Genomic DNA, 21,235 nt, shown 5'->3' on the forward strand with positions numbered 1-21,235 from the left:
TAAGGGAGGAATAATGTAGCCTTTGCTACACAGTTCTTCTGACCTCCTTCACTCAAACCTCTTCCATGATGTTCTCACTAGTGGTGCAGGTCCTGCAGAGGTACTTGGGAGCAGAAGGTGTTAATAAAACAATTCTCTGCTTTTATTCATTCTCCTAAGGCATGTGTACATTTGGGGGGGAAAGTAATATTCTTTATGCTGGTGTATGGAAAGAGAATGCATTCTTTGGGGTTTGTCATCATGTTTAGCAGGGTGTTGTTTCCATGTGAATCTCACTCTGGCAAACAGGTATTTTCTGAAATGATCAAATTCTTTTCATCACGATTTTATTTCCTTCATGATATTTTACCCAGTTTTTTGCATATGTATGCAATGAAAAGAGACCACACTCCATGGGAATCTTGAAAAAGATGAGAGCACTTGAAAAATCATTGGCATTACAGATTTCCTAGCAGCAATTCCACTGAAGAGTGCAATGAGAAAGCAAATGGCAGATTATTTCCCTTCACTTTCCATGCTTCCAAAAGAGTTACAGGTGAGAAGTAATATCGTAGTAAAGTCATTAAAGACAAGCTTTACTCTGTCCCACAAATTAAGAAGGGTCAAAACTTTGTTAGAGGGTCAGGTCCTATACTAAAGGAAAAATAATTGTATAATCAGACAGTTCATTGGTGGCACAATGGAGCGTTACTTGCACCACCAATAGCTGCTAGAATGCAGCTCCACTCTGGAAAATGTTTTAAATTAATTTCTAATAGATCATGCCTGCTATACAAGAGCAGGCAATGAGTTCTCATGAGATTCCTTCAGAGAAACATGTTACTGAGGGACCTGAGGAGAAATCTCTTTGGGAAAACACTTTAAAGTTGCTTTTAAAATTAAAATGTTGTACTACCAGATAAAAAGACAAAGTTAAAAGTGCTGCAGATTTGCTGATAGGAAGAGTACCTACAGAAATTTCTTTGTAGTCTCCATAAAAGTTGAAAATATACATATATCTAATGTTGAGGAACTGGTTTCTGTTAATCTGTTTCAGTATTTCAAGCTATGGGAACCCAGAAAGAATAAATTGCCCAAATCAGGGTTATGTGTAATATGTGGATTAACTCTCAGAAAAAGAAATGCAGACACTGCAATGTTAGGAACTGCCCAGTGAATGGGAGGAATATTCAGAGTAATTCAGCAAGGAATACTGATAATGTTTGAGTAGGTGATCCTTCACAGGTATTTTGTATAAACCACACAGTTTTACAGCACTGCAGAGATGGGTGCAGCAGTTTAACCAGATGCTTATGCTAAGAAATGAATATTATATAAATAATTTTAAAATCATCTTTTTAACCAAATTTGCCATATCTGTATTAGCTTCCTGAGGGTTCACTGGTAATTATGGAAAGGACCCCCATAACCAGCCACCCCGTTTGATTTCAAAGAACGAAGGTAGTAGCAATAGAGTGAACACAAAATATATTATTTAGTCACAGTTTTGCAAAGCATTTGCAAAATAAGTAAATAAACAAAACCCCAGAGATTTTTTCAAAAAATCTTCAAATGAGCCTACAAAACAGCACTTACCACAGAACTTCATTTAAGAGAATTAATGACATAATCTCTCTGTGTGTTTACTTCTTCAGAACAATTACTTGAGGCAGGAAATCTTTAGATAAAAACCTTTAATGATGCTAAGTCTCCTATCTAACCTCCTTCCCGAAAACATTACAGTTAATGATGACAAATTCTTTCCTTTTGTATCATAATAAAATTCAGTCTTTGTATGTGGTTCAATAAGAACAAATAACAATTTGCCCTTCTTCTTTCTGATTACAGATTGACAGTGGTAATTAACTTATGAGAAGTTTAAAAAGGTGGAAAAAACTGTTTTTCTTCTTTTGTCAGTGTAGTTTTTATTTCTTCTGGACTTGCAAACAAATCAATTTAATGAAAGACCAGCAAATTCAGGAGTTCTGGGGTGCAGTGAATGAGGGACTCTGCATTTGCTTTTCTCTTTCATAGGCTGCAAAGAGAATGAGATGAACCTACAAGATGCAGTCAGACCGGGTGAGAAAGATAAAAGCATAGCTACAGATGGGAAAAAACCTACCTGGTGGTGTCTATCATCCTGTGAGAGTCAGGAACTGTGAGAAGAATTTACAAACCAGGAAAGTGGAAGGGAAAGCAAATACTGCCAGCCTGGAGTGTGGTATGTAAGTACTGTGGTGGGAAAGCTCATTTCCAGATAGTCCTATCTAAGGGCCACATGCTGCTTGGGAGCACAAAAGTGCCTGCAGACCTGCTTACCTACTGATACTGCCAAATATATTGGGAGTTTATCACAAGTTTTCAGTTACTATGCAGGAAATGAACTTGGGCCAGTTCTGTTTGCATCTAATGAGAAAAGAGTCAGTTTTGCAAAAGAAATTACTGAGCTAGGGATTACACACAGGACTGCAGGGCTGTTCTTCAGTTTAATTATGATTTTGCATCTGAGTCTAAGGTAAGTCCTGTCAGTGGTGCTAGTGGCAGTGAGTCCTCTGCTACTCAGAGGATTTGCAGAAACCTTTTGCCTTTTAAAGGACCCACTGTTAGGGACATGCACGTAGAAAAGGCTCTGGAGCACTTTGGTGACATCATGTACTCCTGAGAAGGTGAAACCTGGGTTTAAATCCCTACAGCAATTTTAGCATTTCCTATCCTAAGGCTGTGTTCTGACAATCATTGCTGGGATGGTGGCGGCAGCTTTAGACACACAGAGCTGCCTGTTAGTGCTGTGCCAGAGCTCAGCCCAGCAGCTCAGCCAGGGGAATGAATCACTGGAGTGCTCCTCACCAGCATCGCTGCTGCAGTCAGCCCATTCTAATCTGTGCTGCTGCTGTGGCTGCCTGAAGTAACTCGGCTGATTTAACACTGGAATGGCTGAGGAGAGCTCATGTAATTTGTTCCCTGGTTGAGCTGTGGGGATGGAACTGCCCTCAAGCAGCTGCTGTTGACAAATAGGAGAGACTTTCTGCATAGATCATCTGAAGGACACCTAATGCTGCTGCCAGTGCTACCTTTGTCAGGCTGGAATCAATACCAGTTGCTTTAGAGGCTCCTTATCAGTCTGGGTAAAGCCAGAGACTTTTCAGAAGCAGCATCTTAAAAGCTTGAGAAGTACAAAAGCATAAAGCTGATGTTTGAGGCAATGTAGGTCCGCCAATACCAGAATTTTTTATGAAACGTCTTACTGAAACAGTAAATGAAATTGTCTGAGCAATTGTCCCTTAACATTGCACATGCCAAAGAAACATGTTTAATTTAATATGGCATTTACAGGACCTGGCTAACAGTAAGGCGTTGATAAAGTTCAGTCGGGAACTTTAGGAAGTTCTTATCTGAACAGAAGGTTCTGGTAGGCACTAGGTTACTGGAGCTGGGCCAGGGCAGCTGAGGAAGGACTCCTGCAGCTCAGAGAATTGCTGATACTTTCTTGTAGGTCCAGCACAGAATGTAAAACAATACAGGATAATCTTTTGAAGTACATGCTGGAGTTTCCACTTTTTGAATTTAAAATACACAGCACTGCAGTTCAGGCAAGAAAAACAAAACAGCACACACAAGAGTGGACTCCCTTGCCTGAGTCTAAAATGTAAACAGAGCACACACCCTCAAACAAACACCCACCATAACCCCCAACCCCAAAGAGCAGCCCTTCTGAGTACACTGAATTCTGCTGTTACCTACAGGTGTTACCAGCTTTTATTATCCCCTTCTCTCACTAAAGGTAAAAACATGCTCAGTTTCAGCTCTCAGATCACAGTATTTTCCTGGCTGAAAGAAAACACCTTTCCCAGAGAGAAACACCCAAAGAGCTCAATATTGCTGTAAAATACAAGAGCTCTGTTTTAAAGCGATTTTTCGTCCTTGTTGCTGCTGTGGCTGGGCTGAGGCAGAGGTGACCCTCAGAGGTGACTGAGGAAGAAGAAAGAAGCTCAATGCTCATTTTCTCAAGGTCATTAGGTCTCAACTATGAGATCAAGAGCTGTGCTGTGTGTGCTCACATCTCATCCCAGCTGTGCACCAGACACAGCCTTTCTAGGAGGGAAACTGGGGTATATTCAGCCTAGCACTCCTGCTGATACCTTTAGCTGGGACTGGTAGATCAGAGCTGCAAGTTTTCAGCACATGCCCCTGCTAAGCAGAGCAGGCATCACCTCTAAGTCCCTGTCAGACCCACACTGAGGCCTGGGAGCTGGAAAACTGCTAATACCACCAGAAGGCGGTGCCAAGCTCCCAATCTGGGGTTGTTTGTTCAGAAGACAGATCAACAACACAGCTGGAAAGCATCCAGCTACAGTTTCCAAGCCTTTTCTGAGCTCCCTGCCCTCATCATAACTCTTCTCCTCTACTCTCTTGCTTCTGCAGAAGTTGTATCCACCTTGGAGAGGGGAGCAGGAGCTGCCAAGTCACCCTGTCAGAAGCTCACTGCTCTGATGGTGTGCAATTTCTCCTCGTTCCTGCCCTCCCTGCCTCTTTCCAATCTCTCAGCACCACCCTCCTTCATCCCTCTGAATAAGATACACCCAGGGCTCTGGAGCTGAGGAGGGGCAGGTGGGAAATGCAGCAGCAAGTGTCAAAGAGGGAAACATGTAGAAAATTGAGAGCAAATAGTAAAAAAGCTAATGAGTATTCAGGAGGATTTGGTGTTTGCACACTGTAACACTACATCCATCACTTCTGTCATCATCATCAGAGCCCTGTGACACAGCTGTCCTCACTGGTTTTAGTGGGCTTCAGATTAGATCTGTAATCAATACAAAGTATTAAAAGAGCTGATTAAGAAACAACTCCAGGAGCTTGGCTAGTCAAAAGCCATTTTGGTGCTTGAATGATGCCCCCTGCTCAGCAGTCAGCTGCATCACTCTTGGGCCCTTTGCTTTCAGAGGATGTGTCTGTGGGTGACAGTGACAAAGAGAAATACATCTAGGGGACACCATTTGATCCAGGGCTGCTCCCTGCCAGGAAGGGCTGACTCTGGACTGATGAAGATGCTTGTTCTTAGATTGAAATACTAAGCTGCCATCTACATTGCGCTGGGCCAAAAGAGAGTAGGCTTGCTTTTTTGTGGGAGTGCTGGTGCTAAAGCCAGCAGTTTTCCTTTTTGCTAAGTCTGCAAAAGCAATGACTAATATGGTCAAAGTCAAAGGAATACTGCCAGTTTAGCAGAAGCCCTGTTTTAAAAAGACTTTGAAGTCTCTCTTGTAAAATCTGGTAGGAGCAGAGTTTCTTATATTGCACAGTTAATACTGAAAACACTTTCCATAGTAAGTTTGATTTTTGGTTTCCTTCCCTGCCTCTTGCAAATGTAAAATGAATAAAAATAAAAGTGTAAACTCCATAAACACATTTCAAAGTCTATCAACAAACCCTTTCCTGTGCACGTGTTGAGCCAAGGAAGTGGGATAACTGCAGGCTGAAAGGGAAACTGGGCAGCTCCTTCTGCCAGAAGACAGTGCTTCCCAATCTCCCCATTCTGGCCACTGCCATAGGAAACATCCAGGATTTCAGATAACGGCTTTTGAGGCAGCACAGAAATGGTGAGCAGTGCTCTCTTTTCAACAACTACAGTTTCAGTAACTTTGACCTGTGGTTCAAGGGTACCTGCTGGTGTTGACTGTTTTCAAGGATGGCTCAGGTAGATGGAGAGGACACACTGTGCAAACAGAAAATGTTGAGCTGTCATTTGCCAGCTACCCACGAGATGGAAAAATGAAGAGCTGATTTTATTTGAAGGCAAAAACCACCTCATTCTTGCAGGGTGGCAAACGGCAGAATAGTCAGAATATAATCAGGGAAGCTGCTTAGTCTAATGAATGCAAATGTGATAAATTGCTTGTTTATAAATTACTTACTCCTTGTAAATATAATTAGTGAAGTATTTATTAGTTAAAATAGCCAAAAATGTATGTCTCCAAGCTTGTAAGCTGTGTGTTAGCAATGCTAAGTGTTACCATCAGCCAGTTTTCATCATCATGTTTTATTACCAGTAACATTATATTTATTTGCACTGCTTTGTGCACTAGCCAGGTGGGATCTGCAGTGATTACACTGTGAAAGTGTCAGCAACACTTGCTCTGGGTCTCTGGGGAATATTAATGGCATGCACCCTGCCTCCATGGATGCCATGGTCAAAACTTCCAGTGATTTCACTGAGAACAGGAGCCAGCCTCACACGTGCTGCTCTGCTCTCTCCTGGCATGATCCCACTCTCCAAGCTGAGGGCTTGGGAGCTCCCTGTGGGCCAGAGCTCCGTGGTCATCTGACACCTCATTAATTTATTCCCTGGATGCAGTATGTCTTGAAGCCTTTCCTCTTCCATTTCTACTGCTGCTTGTTATTTTAATGACATTTTTAAAGTCACCTTGCTCACACTGAAGTGTTGGGAGCTGGAAGGGAAGATGCAGGAACTTTGCAATTTGACACTGCAGCATGTGGAAGTGAAGGTATCCACAGTGAATGAAGACACTGTCCTTACAGGTTTCATTTTTCCCATTAACCCTGGAAAACACAGGAGACCTGGAAAATATGTATAAATAAGTCACTTTACCCATTCACAGGAGCAGGCACTGCTCTAGCTGAATGTGATCACCTCTGTGCTTCAAAGTAATCCTGCCAAGCAGCTATCCAAAAAGATTGGGAAAAGATGACATTAGAGGTGCATAATGTGCCAGAGGATCTCCTAGGCAACTTCCAAAGCCCTTGGTCACTTAGGGCACAAGGATTTCAAGCACTGAACAGAGGTAAGTTGCATTGCACGGTAATTTACAATAATAAACCATCACAGTTTCCTGTGTTTAATGGCTCTCCACAAGAACAATTTTGACAGCCTTTGGTCTGGCTTTTGTGCCACAATTATTACCCTCACATCTGTTCTTTCACCCCTAAATCGTTTTCCTATAATCTGCACTTAAACATCATTATTCCCTCAGTGGCACAATTATATCACCCCTTAAAATCCACGTTATATTTGTGCATGAAGAATTCACTGTTGGATTCCTCCATCCTTTTCACTTTTAAACCAAAAAATGAACAAGTAATGAAAGGAATAAACTCCCACAAAGTCTCAGTATGGTCCTGCCACACAGCAGTCATTGAGACACCAAGTGAAAAGTAGCTTCTCCAACAAAAACGCTGGAGGAGGTTTAAAAGAAATGTAGGTGGATATTTGCTATTAAAAAAGGCTTATTGTACAGAGCTGGTATTAAACATGGGGTGATACCCCAGTGTCTGTCTTTGTACACCCAAACTTCAAGTCTGTGGGAATTTACAAAGTGCAAAGAACATGGAGTATAAGCCAGAATTATTTGTAAACATGGGATAGCTGAGATTTATATAACAGGCTACTGCAGATTTATGAATCCAGGAAAGGAAATAATTACAAAGGAAATTAAAGTTAAAAATAGTCACGAACCATCAAAAAGAATGTGCTTGCACCTCTTTCTCTGGCAACAGAGTGTAACACCCACTTGCTGCGTGGAAGCTCATTCTTCTAGATAATTAGTAGTGCCAGGAATGGGGTCTCCAGTTTAAAAAAGAAACTTTACTTGGTAAATACTTCTCATTATATGGTCAAAATGGGTTTTAGATTGCCTAGACAAAAGGCTTATACTATAGGCCTATACATCTGGCACAAAAAGTCTAATAATAGTGTGTTTCAGTATAATGCACTTCTTTTGAGAGCCGGAATAACTAAAAATGAGAGAAATTTTAAAGCCTAAAGCTAACCTACCATCTGACGCCATTTATTACCAGCAGAACAGCACAAAATGCAGTGTGTGAAATGTAAGATATGAACACTGGAGGAATGGACACAGCTGCTTCTAGTTATCCTGCAGATAACTATTTATAGGGCTGGAGACACACAATAAAATCCAGTATAAATCAAGAATGCAACTGGCCAGAAACAAGATGGGGAGAAAGAGCTCTACTCCGCTGGATATTGCTGTCACCTGTGGTGCATATGATGGCACTGGGGCCATGTCAGGGAGCTGGGAGGATGTCCAGGGTCTTTAGGGGCATCCAAATGCTGCCCTGAAGCCAGGCACAGGTTATTAGTGGGTTCAGTGAACTGGTCGTAGCAAAACACATTTTCTTAAGACTAAGGAAGATATAATCCATGCCAAAAAAAATCCATACTGACAAAAGGAAGCAGTAGCACAATTAAGCTTCACGTGTACACATCCAGCAAGTGATGTGGCATAAAAAGGTGGAATTTTAAAATAATAAATGAAGGATTTTGTGAAAAAACATGTGCAGGTGCAACACAAGGACACTCAAGCGTGTTTTAAGGACTGCCAAGATACAGCAGTGGGATGTCGTGGAATTACTACCTGTTTGCTTGTTTTCACCTGTCATTTTCTGAAATTAAAAGTACCAGTTTTTCACGGAAATAGGATCTTTAGTCCTGTCTTAAAACACTTTTGATAGATGAATTTCAGCAAGTTTTTGGTTTCTACAAGCTATACCCTGGGCTTGCTGAAATCACTGTTAATGTTGCGTGTTTGATGCCGGTTTCCTCACAGGATAATCTATGTCCAATAGGTCTGAATGAGAGGCACAAGAACAGTCCTGAGAATCTGTCTAAATAACACTTGTATCTAAAATGCAGATTTTATTATCAGTGTTGCTTTACAGTCACACTCATTAATTACACCAGAAGGAAAGAGTTTATGAAAGTTATAGTCTGAAGAAACTAATAACAATGAACATGTTTTGTTAGTATTCTCATAGTCTACTCTGACTGCTGATCAAAGTTTAAATTATATTGCTTAGTATAAAGGAAAATGACAGCATATCCTTTATGTAAGCTAAGTTATATTTTCCTTTGCATTTTGTTTAGGGATTAAATTAAGAATATCTTGATCTTTCTACATTTTTCTTATATTCACATAAGATCTGGGTGCACAGAACCAGACAACATCCAGTAAATTATTCATGGAGCGAGGGGGATGATTTCCTCAGTTAAGGAACCCGTTTGAGAATCAGTTTTTGGGTGCACCACAGAATGGGGAACTCCTTTGGAAGACAGGCAATGTTCAGTGAAACTCCTTGAATAAATATGCTTTGGAAGTTAAAAAGACACCGAGTACCGAAAGGTCAAGTATGGAATAAATTAATTCTGTAATTGATAACAAGCGACTTCCAGCTCTGGCAAATTATGTACTTAAAACAAATTATTAATATTTGTTTGTTTTCTGAACTAAGTGTCTGTGATTTTATCCTCAGATGAAAAGAACCAAGGAATTTAAGATTTTGCCCTGAAGTTAAAGCATGTGCGTGTTTTGACCCAGCAGCTTCTGGTTTGTTGAAGTGAGTTTTCGCAGTGTTGTGAATATTTTGCATAAGGAATATTTATATTTCTTTATCTCTAAGCTCAGTGTTTGTTTGTTGTTAATGTAATCTAGAATGAGCTCTTATAGTAAATGCTGATGTTATTTAGAGGAAGCATAAATCAACCATTGATATCCTCACAGCTCCAGCAACTTCAAACCCCTCACTAAAGCAGAGCTGAAGACAGAATAATGTTTCACAACACACAGAGCGGTAGTAATGCACTTTTCTCTTTCCTATTTATTTGCAACTGTTGTCTCAGCTGGGAGCAAGAGGGAAATATTTGGAATTCTGAGTTGATTACCATGCTGCTCTTGGTCCACCGAAGGTGTGAGATGTCCATGTCTGCAGACTGCAGCTTCCTTTGATACCAAACACAGCAACAGGAAAACAATTCCCTGGTATTCTTAGAGAACTCCCTGCAAGAGGATTGCCTGACAAAGGCTTTTCAATCTGATAAGGCTATGGAAGGGCTCTTTAGAGCCTCCTGATTAAATGAATTGTCTCCTCAAGTAACTGATGCCACTGAATCAGCTTCCAGCTCCATGATGGTGAATGCCTGATTCTGCTTACTGGGTTGTTGCAGGATTTTTAGAGGGGTCATACCTGTGAGTGTCATTTAATGTCAGTTGGGCAGTGACTGCTCTATTCCCCTGGAAAATGCCAGGGCTACTCTAACAAGGTAAATGGCTTAAGTCCCAGAAAAGACTATGAATATTCATAGTCATATTTTTGCTTTTGTTAAATAGTATCAACTACACAGCAGCTTTCTGGTTCTGTCTAAATAAATTCTGGCAGCCTCAACATCAGCTTCTTTTTGACCCTTGGATGGCATCACTCAAAGATAAAGCAATGGGCTAAATGACTTGGGAGCTTTTAGAACAGTGTTCAGAGAAGCATCTTCCACTGCAAAGCAGAAGAGGCATAAATAATTTAAAGACAGTGCTTTTACTCAACTATTCCTCTTTGCTTATGAAGAAAGTCCTGGAATTTCAGGCATGAAAATAAACATACTGAGGTGAATGGTAATGCCACCCAATGTAAAACAAGTTAAAGCATAGAGGATGCAACTTCCCTTAACTTGAAAGTTATATAATGAGATAACATTTACAAAATCTCTTTTCAGTTGCCATGCTGATAGCTAGAGATGCAACATCATATGCTGGGAAGAATTATGGATGAAATATGCTCTGTTTTCTAGACCATGAGAAAAAATTTGGGCAAGATTGAAAAGTTATACCCTAGAGACAATATTCAAGCCTGGGCCATTCTTGCTGTGTGCATGTACATAACACCATCAGAAGCTGCCAGCTTTGCCCCAAAAAGGAAATGAACCTCTGGTATGTTACAGAGCAGACAGGGGTGAAACAACCCTTTGATTTAGCCCCAGCATGCAAAATGTGAATCTAGATATTACAGTCATTTTGTTACTTTGCTTTAAAGATATTGAATTGTGTTGCAGTGCATTGTATTTCATCTGTTAATCTCAAACTGCCCCAAGAATGGCTCAATGTGTCAGGAGAGGCTTTCCTGGTGCTTCAGATCTGAGTCATCAACTGGGTTACAGAAGACAAAGGTAATTAATCAATTCATTTCTTCTATGACATGAGCCTTTAGGTTTGTGTGGCTAAGGTATCTTGAAGCTTTGATTGTTAGTTTACCCTTTTAAAAGTAATTTCTACAGGTAAATTTCAAATGTCAAATACATTTTATTGTCTGGAATCAGCGTACAGAAGGAAGGGCTGAGAAAAGCAATTTGGCATCATTCCTCATGGGAAAGAAAACGAAGGAAAAAACTCCTTTAAGAAGAGAGAGAATGAAAAGAAAGCGGGGATAAAATATCAGGAGCTAATTTGTAGACACTCCCCCAAAAGGTCATGGGAGGCAATGGAAGGAATGAAACTGGTGATGGAAATCAGCATCAGGAGCAAACATCCCAAAAATGCAATCTTCAAAAAAGCAGCAGGCAATCAGGCAGGGGTGCTGTGAGAATCCACAAAACTCACGTCAGCACTAACCTACAGCAGCCACCAGCTCCAGTCCCTGTCACACCCAGGCAACAGCCCTGCTTCCAGGGAGCTGCACTCAGGGGTCAGAGACTTGCACATAACACCAAGAGGCCACCTAAAAAGAGAAAATCCTGGCACCCATTTTCCATGGTCCCGGGCTGGGATGCAGTGACTCACTGCATTGTCCATGAGCAAGGCATGGTGAGAGTCTGAAAAGAACCAATTTCCTTGAATCAAGTAAAATGATGCTGAAAAAATAATGCTCAGACATAAAAATAGAGGGATCAGAAAACAGAAAAAAACTAAATGTAAAATTTATATGAATTGTTGGCACTAATTGCTAAAATTACTCTTTGTTACCAGTTTTGGAAATAGTTCTTATTCTTGCTGCATTAACAAAGGAAGGAACAAAGACAGAGAAAACTACAGTGCTGCTGGCTGTCCTAAGGCAAAGTGAAGTTGTTACATCCCAGGTTACAAATACACATAGGGGCTCATATTTTAGATCAACATTTTGGACTTAGGCTGACCTTTGCTTAAAAATACCATGTGGAATAACTTCTGCACTTGATTTTATCTGTTGCACAAGTAGACTTAAAGCCTCTCCATTTCCTGCCCACCAATGGAATTGGAACAAGACCCAGAGTTTTGGCTATCCTGGCTTTTCTATTTCAAACCTGGTAACTTTAAGTTGAGGTATTACACCAAGAATAGAAATAATTTCTCCCTCTGCCTTATTTTGGTTGTTCTGGGACACATTCTGCCCTGTATTGATAAGAGTCTAAAAATAAGTCTAGTCAAACATAAAAATATTTTTGTGAGAAGAAAGTGCACATTTCTTTTACAGAATATTAGTGTCCCTTAGAAAACAAGTAAGTTCAAAGGTGTAGAGGGGTAAATATTTTTCCTTGTGTTAATTCCATATTTCAGTTTTCCAGCCAGCCCTGTATCAGCATTAAAGCTTTAACCTCCATCTCTTACAGCAGGCACAGGCCCACTTTCCCCAAGTTCTAATGACAGCTTTGAGCTAAAATTTCTTTGTGTGACTTATCTGCATGGACCTCATTAAAGCCTTCAGGCACCATGTGGGTAAAATCATTTGGAAGAGCTTCCCAAGACTCCATGGCTTTGGCACACTAGACCAGGGAAGAGTGCTGGAGTGCGCCAGCAGGGAAGGAGGTGGAAGGGGGGGCTTCAATAAGAAAACCAGGAATATTTAAACAATATTTTCCTTACTATGCTTAGTATGATGGGAATGTAATAGACAACAGCGAGGATAAACCTCGTTAGGTAACGCTGGCTTTGATTCTGGTTCATCTGCTGGGTGGAGGATGCCTGGAGCTGCTCTGAGCACAGCTCTGTCCAGCAGGGTGCTGGAGGCAGCTGGGGTCAGGGTTCACCTGTGGTTTGTGGCACTGCTCAAGGGATAATCCTGCCAGTGCTTTTCTGTGCCAGGTTAAGAGCTCCTGCCAGGCCCCCAGGGGCATCCATGCCCTTGTGCAGCGAGCGGGCTCATGCTCGCTGTTTGCTGATCCAGCTGAAAGTTGGCTCTGCAGGAAAAACCATGAGGAATGCTGGAGCACACATGAGCCAGGAGGCAGGAGCACGTGGCTCACAGAGAAGAGCCATGAGCCCTCTGCTCAACTGGGCTTAGTTTCACTTTGGCCCAAGCAAATCCAGGCAGCCCATTGACAGGTCTCACTGTCAGGCCAGTGAGAGCAGCGCCATGGCGTAGGGATTCTGTGTTTCTCACGCACAGATTTATTTTGCAGGTACCAGGGGGTACAATCAGCCTTCTGATCCAGGTGCCCAAGGATGGGTATCCTTCAGGAGACACGGTGTGGTGCAGCTTCTGGAAACCTCGGGGGGATTGAGGGAATGTGGAGCTCAGCACCAGTGTTGACAGTGTGCAAGGACCTGACGGAAAAAGGTACGCAGTCACTGTTTCGGTTTGCTCTAGTGTGCTACGGAAGGCTGGAGGATGCAGGCCTGGGTGATTTTAAAGAAATCTGTTTTATCATGTCTGGGCGATTCTAAAGAAATGTGTGTACTTATCATATTTGGCTACATCTGGCAGTCAAGTCACGGCCACGTGTTCAAAAAAGTCTGAAAATTCACTTTTTATCTGGTGTCTGGGGGCCAGCTTTCTTCACCTGCTTCGGAGGGCACAACCAACGGGCGGGAAAACGAACGGCCCGTTACCCGGCGGCTCGGCCAACAAACCCCTCCGGTGCCTCGCAGTTAAGCGCTGCGAGGACAAGGGCGAGCGGCAGGTGCCGCGGGCGCTCAGGCGCTCGCTCCGCCAGCCGCTGCCGGGCGGGCAGTACCCCTTCTCCCGACGTAACGGGCAGACAACCGCGCCGGGGGCAGGATCCATCAGCGACACTCCGATTCCGGGACCGTCTGCCCGCCAGCCCCTCAAGGTACCGGCTCCGGCCACGCCCGCGGCCCCCAGCGCGCCGCGCACATCTGGCGGCTCCAGCTGCGCCCGCGCCTGCGCGCGCCGCGGAGGGGCGGGCGCGTCTCCCCGCACACACACACACGGGGCAGGCACCGCCCCTCGCCATTGGCGGAGCGGCGTCTCGGTCCCGCCCCCGCGGGGGGCGGACGACCCTGCCATTGGCCGCGCGGGCCGGCGGCGCCTCTCGGTTGGCTGCGGCGGCGCCGTGGGCGGGGCCGCGCCTTCACCGTGAGGTGCGGGAGGGCCCCGGCTGCCGCCGCCGCCGCCGCCGGTTCCGGGTCCGCGGGGGAGAAGCCGCGGAGGGCGATGGCGTAAGTGCGGGGGGAAGCCGGGACCGGGCTGCGCTCCGCTCCCCACCGGGATGGGCCCGACGCGCAGGGGTCGGCCCCGCCGCTCGCCCTGGGCCTGCCGGGAACACGCAGCCGCCCCCGCGCCGGGAGGAGCCGCGGTTCGGCGCGGGGCTCTGCCGGGCCGGGACGGGGAGGAGGCCTGGTGCTTATCTTTCCGCCCCGCAGGGCCGTGTGGTGCCCCCCGGGTACCGGTCCCGCCGTACTTCCCGTGGTCCCGGCCGCTCCGCGGGGGAGCGGTGCCCCCGCGAGTGTCGGGGATTCAGTGTTTTCCCTTTGGCGTGGGGTAACGCCGTGCAGAAAGGCTGTGAGGCCAGGGGCGGGAGCTCAGGCGCCTCCGGTTGTGTTTGGCCTGCGAGGGAAGTTTCCCTGTGCTGGTCCCTGAGCGGTTAAAGGCGATGTCTGCCAGTGCCTCTGGTCCTGAGAGGGTTTAACACACACACAGTGATTTAACACGACGCGCACCTCCTTTTTGGTGTGTCTGAAGCTGCAGTGGTAACGATACGTAATGATGTTATGATAAGGTGCTTGCACTTTGCGTTATCAATAAAAAACCCGATGTAGTTACCAGTGTACATAACAGATATAATACAAAATGTAATGCTGGTACGGTGGAGGTGTGTTTTGGAGGTAGTCATGTAGCGAATACCCCAGTCACAACCTCTGTTTGGACTGGTTTCCCATCCTAAGGCACATCTCCACAGCAGCTTTCACTCAGCTTTGTGAAACTTCCCAAGTTGGCAGTTTGCTGCAATGTGTAACTTTCTCATGTTTAGTATAGAAAAGGCCATAGTTGTTGCCATGTGAGTTCTTCTCTTGTGTCACTTAATCCAGTAATTCTGCTTTTCTGGCTTGTTCTTTTATTGCGGCTGTGCAGGGTTTCCCTTCCTTGCTTTTTATGTGCAGTGAGCAGCTAAACAGTGGGGCCAGAAATTTTGGCAACTGAGAAGAAAAACTGGAGGGGAGGAGGGAGTATTCCCTTTGTTTGTTAAAGTATGTTAATAGTTTACTCAAAGAGCCATTGATAAAAACAGTATTGGGCGTCCACTTAGGCATTCGGCTCTGAATGGGCGTTCAGGGATGTTTGTTTAGGGTCATGGCCTGAATTTGCACATTCTGACAGTGATCGTGAGTAGCTCTTGCTCGTGGTGGATCGTCTGGCTCATTGTGTGAGGGTATGGACACATTTAAGAAGAGCTCTTATCCTTGTTTATGGTGTGCTGAAGTCACTCACCCTTTTGGGAATGCTGTTAGAGAACTTTGGCATGTGAAAAGTGCATCAGCTGCTGTTTGGTGATTGCTCTTTTGCACCATTTTATCCTGTGGGAATTAGGCAAGAGGTTAATGCTTTTGGTTAGCAGCGTGCAGAGTTAACCTGTGCTTACTGTGACATGTAATAGCTTCTCCTAGTCACTTCTTATCTCCTCACATAACTTATTCTAGCACTTGTTGCTGCACCAAAATCTTTGTGGTGACTCCAGGCTGGGGTGAAACTGCAGCTAGTTCCCTTAAGGATGATGGTCTATGTAGCTACAAAACTGACTCTTAGGAAGTCTTTGCCATAAATCAAACTCTTTCCCCAAACTGTGGTAATATGTCAAAAGAGAAATTTAGAGGAAGTATACTTCTGGAAAAATTCATAGGTGTGGAGTAGATGGCTTAGTTTCATAGAGTGTTTCAAAGGTACAATGCTGTACTCAAATTAAAAAAGTGGAAGAAAAAAAAAGTTATTACCTTGTTGTTAAAACCAACAACAAAGGCTCCAAAGGCAATATTTTTATTTTTCTCTCTAAGTTGAGGAGTGTACATGAGGAAAATTCATCTTTATCTCTACTGTTGTAAGCCTTTGGGGTCCACTCCTTGTGGGTTTTTGGGATTTTTTTTGGTTTTGTCCTTTTTTTCCTCTGCAGCATCAAAGCCTGGCAATGTAAGCAGGCAAAGAACCAGCTTTCCTGAAGAAGTCTGAGAGGCAAGGTTAAGAAGTATATTTTTACATTTAAGCAGTTGAATGAAAAATCATCCCAATTCAAACAGGGATTCCTAGGCTAGCAGTGGAAGTACTGTGTGTTGGTTGCCATAGCAGGAGTTTGTCTTTGATCTCTTTCCTAGGAAAATTCATGTCATGTGCTATTAAAAATAGATAAATAAAAGCTACCTCTTGTGCTGTGGAACTCTACCTCATTGGGTAGGCTGTTGTGAGAATGATTTTTATCTTGTATCTTACTGTTCCTTTGAGTATGCTTTAATTTTGATTTAATTCATTTTGAAGTAGACCTGTTATTTGCTGAGCTACTGTAGTGCAAATTTTGTTTGACTAAGGCTGTCCACGCACCGGCTCAACCAGGTGTGGCTCTGCTGGGCTCTGCTTTCGGCACAGCTGCTTCTGCTGGGGGTTGTAGCAGGATTTCATTAGTATAATTAAAGCTCTAGTTTATTTTGTTTACAGTTTACCGCTAGTGGGACTTCAAGCACGGGCAGACGGGGAGGGAAATAGACCTGATTCTTTGCTGTTTTCTTAAAAAAACTCAGAGTTAATTTTAATTGGGTATCAGGTATGAAGGCAATGCAATTTGCCCGGTGGCAGAATTGCTCTGTGGCTGCTGTCACTTCCCTTGGTTTTTTGTCTGTTTTGTTTTTGTTTTTTCTTTTGAGAACAACTACTTTCCTTCTCTTCCTTCCTCTTTCCTTTGCTTGCTGACTGAAGAGTAGCTGAGTTTCCTTAGCTGTGCTAGGATGGGTTTGAAGTGTTTGACCTAGCTGGAGAGTTTTGGGATAGGTGCCAAGGTTGGCAGCTTTTTGTTTTGTGAGATGTGTTTAATGTGCCTCTGGGTGCTGACAGTGTAAGAATATCCTGAGAGCAAAATTGTGTCTGTGTTTGTGAGCCTCCTTTAGTATATCATTTACTTATCTAAACCTCTGATTTCATAGCAGAAGTGCTGGAGACCCTTTGAAAGGCAGTGATGGAGTGGGTAATGCAAAAAATGCCTTTTCTTTCCTTTGAAGAGCTGCCTTAGGTATGGCTTCTTGGCTTCTTTTTGGAGATGAAGCATCCAGACATGTCATTTATATGCATTTATTGAGACCAGGGGGATTTGCCTCCTGTCATTTAATGTGTCACTTTGGGTGTAATTGTAACTCCACTGATTAGTAATTGCTGTGGAAGTTGGGAGTATCCTCGGAATGGCAGTTAACCTCCACTAACACCAATTAACATATATTCGATAAGCACTTCATTTCTGTGAAGATCTGAAGGATATGTCTGGCAAATTTAAACTCCTGGTTTATTCCCCCTGAGAATTCCAGCAGTAATAAGAGAATTGGCCATGTCCATTATTTCCCTACCCACTTCATGACCATATAAAAGTTTTTCTTCTCAATATAAAATGCCAGTTTTCCCCCCACCTTTGGACACACCTTTTATTCAGCTGTCTCTACAAGGGCATGCCAGGAAAATGACTTTACAAAGGATGTGGTAAACAGACATTTCTTTTTCTTTCCCCTCTTCTTGCCCAGCTCAAGACCCACATCACCCTAATGCTCCCAGGCACTGAGTAAAACATTTGTTGCCTTTGTGCTCAGCTGTAGGTGCAGGACAGACCTTTTCAGGTGGGTGCAGCTGTCCCTGCCAAGTGGCTGCACCCTGGTCACCGAGGTTCTGGTTTCTCTCCTGCCAGCTCCTGCATATATGCATGCCTCCTGTAAATTTTTAATGACTTAGCTCAAGCAGAGGTTTGTTCTTGGTGTTGAGTTAATTTGCCAGGCTGAGGTTAAAACGAGTTTACCTATCTGATGCGATTGGAATGAGTTTATAAAGATTAGGAGCAGCTGCTTTGGAGTACTTGGCATTTTAGGGATGGAAGATTTGCGCTGAAAATTGGTTTGGGCTTGTAACACTGGAAGCAGGCTGAAAATGAAGTGCATCCCCTCAGGATTATAACTTCCCTTGCCTCTTTTTAGTACTGTGAAGAATGGATTATGTGTGACACAAGTAATTAAAATTCACTTTTAAAAGTCTGTTAACTGTATGTTTTTGCTATAAAGACAGCCTGGCTGACCATGAGATGCAACTTCATAGTAAAATCAAGTCCTCATATCTTTAAGGCAGTCCAGTGCCTGTCTTGAGCCTGCTAAGTGCTCCAAACATGCCTAACCTGAAAAGCAGGCCCCTAGTATTTCAGTTTGGGCATCATAAATGAGGGATTTGGCCTTTATCTCTCCTTGCTTCAGATATTCATTTAGAGAAAGACAACTACATGACGCCCTAAAGGACTGCTGTGAAGATGAAATATGAGTATCAGTGTTCTGTCACCTCAGTGCCACAGAATATTTCTTTTCTCCTGTCTACTTCCCAGGAGAAAGCTAATACATTTTGTATTTATTAACGTGGTATGTGGTAAATGAGAGCCACAAGTGACATAATGAATAGTAAAAATGTGTTTAAAAAATAAGGCAAGGGGGAAGGCAAATAAATCCAAACACTTATCATGGTCTTGGACTATATTTCAGCATGCTGACTGAGCTGTTCATCACAGAACGGCACAGACCTTGAGAAAAGGTGATAAATAAATGCAGAGATACAAATGTCAACTTCTGGTTTCTGTTCCTCTTTGTTTCATTTTCTTTTGTGTATTTGCATGCTTGGCAAGAGTCAGCTTCACACCCTCGGGTCTTGTCATTCCAAGAGTAGTTCCATGTAGGGTTTACTTCAGAGAACACAGTAGGCAGCATGAAAGAACATTCCAGGCTCAGCAGCCTATGGATCCCCGTTCCTGGAGAGTGCAGCAGTTTGCTCTGATGGCAGAGCTGAGTTTGCACACAGGAGCAAGTGCAGCAGGATGTGGGCAGCGAGAGGCCTGCAGGACTCATAGCTGTGGTTACAGTGCATAGGGCATGGAAGGGGAAGACAGCAAGGCCCAGGATTTAAACCACTGGTTACAGTGTATAGGGGCTGTGGACAGAAAGACATGCTGGTAACTGAAAGTAGCAAATATCTGTTCTGAAAAGACTTCATTCTTCCTCTAAGCTATCCTGATGGTGCAGATCCTGCCCCTTCATCCTCTGGGCCTTATAAATGCACAGGGACATTATGAACACTGTGTACTCCTTAAGTCTGTGCTTGTATCCCCTTTTTATTGCAATAATTAATAATCTAAGTGGATTAAACATCTGATTGCTCTGAGAGGTGTGTTGAAAGCTCACATCCAGTGTGGGTGTTGCTACTGGCTGGTTTTGGGTGGCTACACTTTTATTGCCAGCATCCTCCCTCAAGGAGCTTGATCAAGGGCAAAGACTCCCCTAACTAGAGGAAAAAAAATAACCAGTGGGTTAGGGTGTTCTGGGATCATCTTTAAAGCTCAAATATGTTGTATTGACACATGATGAGTGATGGGGGATTCCTGAATTTATATGCATGCAGGTCGGAAATGTATCACAGAAAAAAATTGGAAGTATGTCCAGTTTATGATTATGGATAGTAATAAAAAAAAAAGGAAAGAACACTGTCTTTATTTAAGTAGCTAAGTATCAAGATTCAATACTTTCAGTCTCCAGGTTGTATTGCCACTGTCGTATTTAATGATTTTTAGTCATGTTTCAGTATAATGTAATTTTGGGTGATAATTTCTTAGGAAAAAGCCATGGTTTGCATCCTTGATGAGGTTAAATATTGATGGTTGAGGCAACAGATAGACAGTCCTCACCTACTGACAGCATTTCCATGGTGGGCTTGGTCACAACAGAGTGACACTGCTGTCCTTTGGTGAGAAAGAGAAAGGTCAAGTCCTTCCATCCTTTTATGCTGGAAGTGCTGATTTGGCTTTCTCTCTTTACCCTGTGCTTCAGGGGTTAAAGGCTCTCGGAGGCTGCCTGCAGAGGCATCATCTGCTCCATCATACAACTGACATGTGGCTTTTTTATCCAGGTACTGTGGATGTCTTAAAGCAAATCACAGTGCCATTATGTGATTTAATTTGCTGTTCTGAAGTCCCTTCTGAAACAATGGCTCCTATCGTAGTCTGTGTGCATGTGTGTGGTGTTTATTCCTCTTATTCCTCCCCCTTGTAGGGGAGTAAGTTGGTAGCTTTTTTATCATCCCTGCTGGAAACTGGTATTGGTTCCTTGTGTTTCTTTGTTGTTTCTTTTTTTCCTGTTTGCTGCTTTCACGTTATTTCCTCCCCATTCTATTCCTTCTTGCAGAAGGGGTAATGAACAAATTATTAACCCTTATTCTTGGGACTGTACTCCTATTGTTGTTCTAAACACAAGCTGTTGGTTCAAGGTACAACAAGAGAAACAAGTGCATTGAAGGCGGTTTTCCCCCAACTTCTTCCAGTTAAAATAATGACAGTAGAGAAAACAGATGAATTGCTACATTTGCTGCTCACATTTGCAAATACTAATTATTCAAAGCTATTATACTGAAAAATTAAGGACTCATCAGTATTAGTTTTATGTTCTAGAGCCCTTGATGGAGAAACCAACAGAAGCTTCATAACAAAAGGGAATAAAGTCTACTCATGTTTTTTGAGGGGTGAATACTGTCAGGAAGACAGGCTGCCAGGAGCTCGAAGGTGTTAGAAAATAAAAAAAGAAGCAGAATTAATGCTTCTTTTTTTTTGTAAGAAGATTTGACAGATAACGTCCAAGGGAGAAGACTTCAAATGAAGCCAATGCAACAGAGATACTGCTGTGTAATTACAGATGTTGCTGAGTTGAGCAACTCCCTGCTAATCAGATTTAATTACTATAAACCCACTTGCAAGGTGATTTATGGGTGATTTGAAGAAGTGTGATCAGAAGGACTGGTTTTCTGTTCTCTATGACAGATCAACCAGGTAGTCAGCTTTTACAGAACAGTGCAAATCCATCCTTAAGCAGAATTAATGGACACAGCAGATCAGGGGGTTTTGGGAATTTTCTCTAACTCCTAAAAGTTTCTCCTTTGGCCTTTCATTCTGCTGGGGAGGGTTTTAGTCTCATGTTGCATTTTTGCATGTTACATTTTTGCAAGCTTAATACCGCCTCATTTTTACTTCTAAGTTCAGTTGCCTTTT

The 21,235-nt window shown here is 43.1% G+C and overlaps 1 protein-coding gene and 1 long non-coding RNA gene across 9 annotated transcripts in view; both read left to right on the forward strand.

The window, feature by feature from the left end:
- Positions 1–358: 358 nt before the first annotated feature.
- LOC132326897 (uncharacterized) lies at positions 359–9,313 on the forward strand. Its single transcript, XR_009486357.1, has 4 exons — positions 359–535; positions 2,014–2,200; positions 6,594–6,776; positions 9,262–9,313. It is a non-coding gene; the product is annotated as an uncharacterized LOC132326897 (long non-coding RNA).
- A 3,973-nt stretch (positions 9,314–13,286) lies between these two features.
- BLTP1 (bridge-like lipid transfer protein family member 1) overlaps positions 13,287–21,235 on the forward strand; it is an 87,550-nt gene continuing 79,601 nt past the window's right edge. For 7 of the 8 annotated variants that reach the window (XM_059843725.1, XM_059843727.1, XM_059843732.1 and 4 more), the window contains exon 1: positions 13,287–13,305. The gene's annotated coding sequence lies outside the window, so the exon portion shown is untranslated. Of the gene's footprint in view, positions 13,306–14,046; positions 14,148–21,235 lie in introns of those variants that run through there. The other variant, XM_059843726.1, reaches the window with a different exon arrangement.

This window comes from Haemorhous mexicanus, chromosome 4 (genome assembly GCF_027477595.1).
Source record: "Haemorhous mexicanus isolate bHaeMex1 chromosome 4, bHaeMex1.pri, whole genome shotgun sequence".
In the NCBI taxonomy this organism is placed as follows: Eukaryota; Metazoa; Chordata; class Aves; order Passeriformes; family Fringillidae; genus Haemorhous; species Haemorhous mexicanus.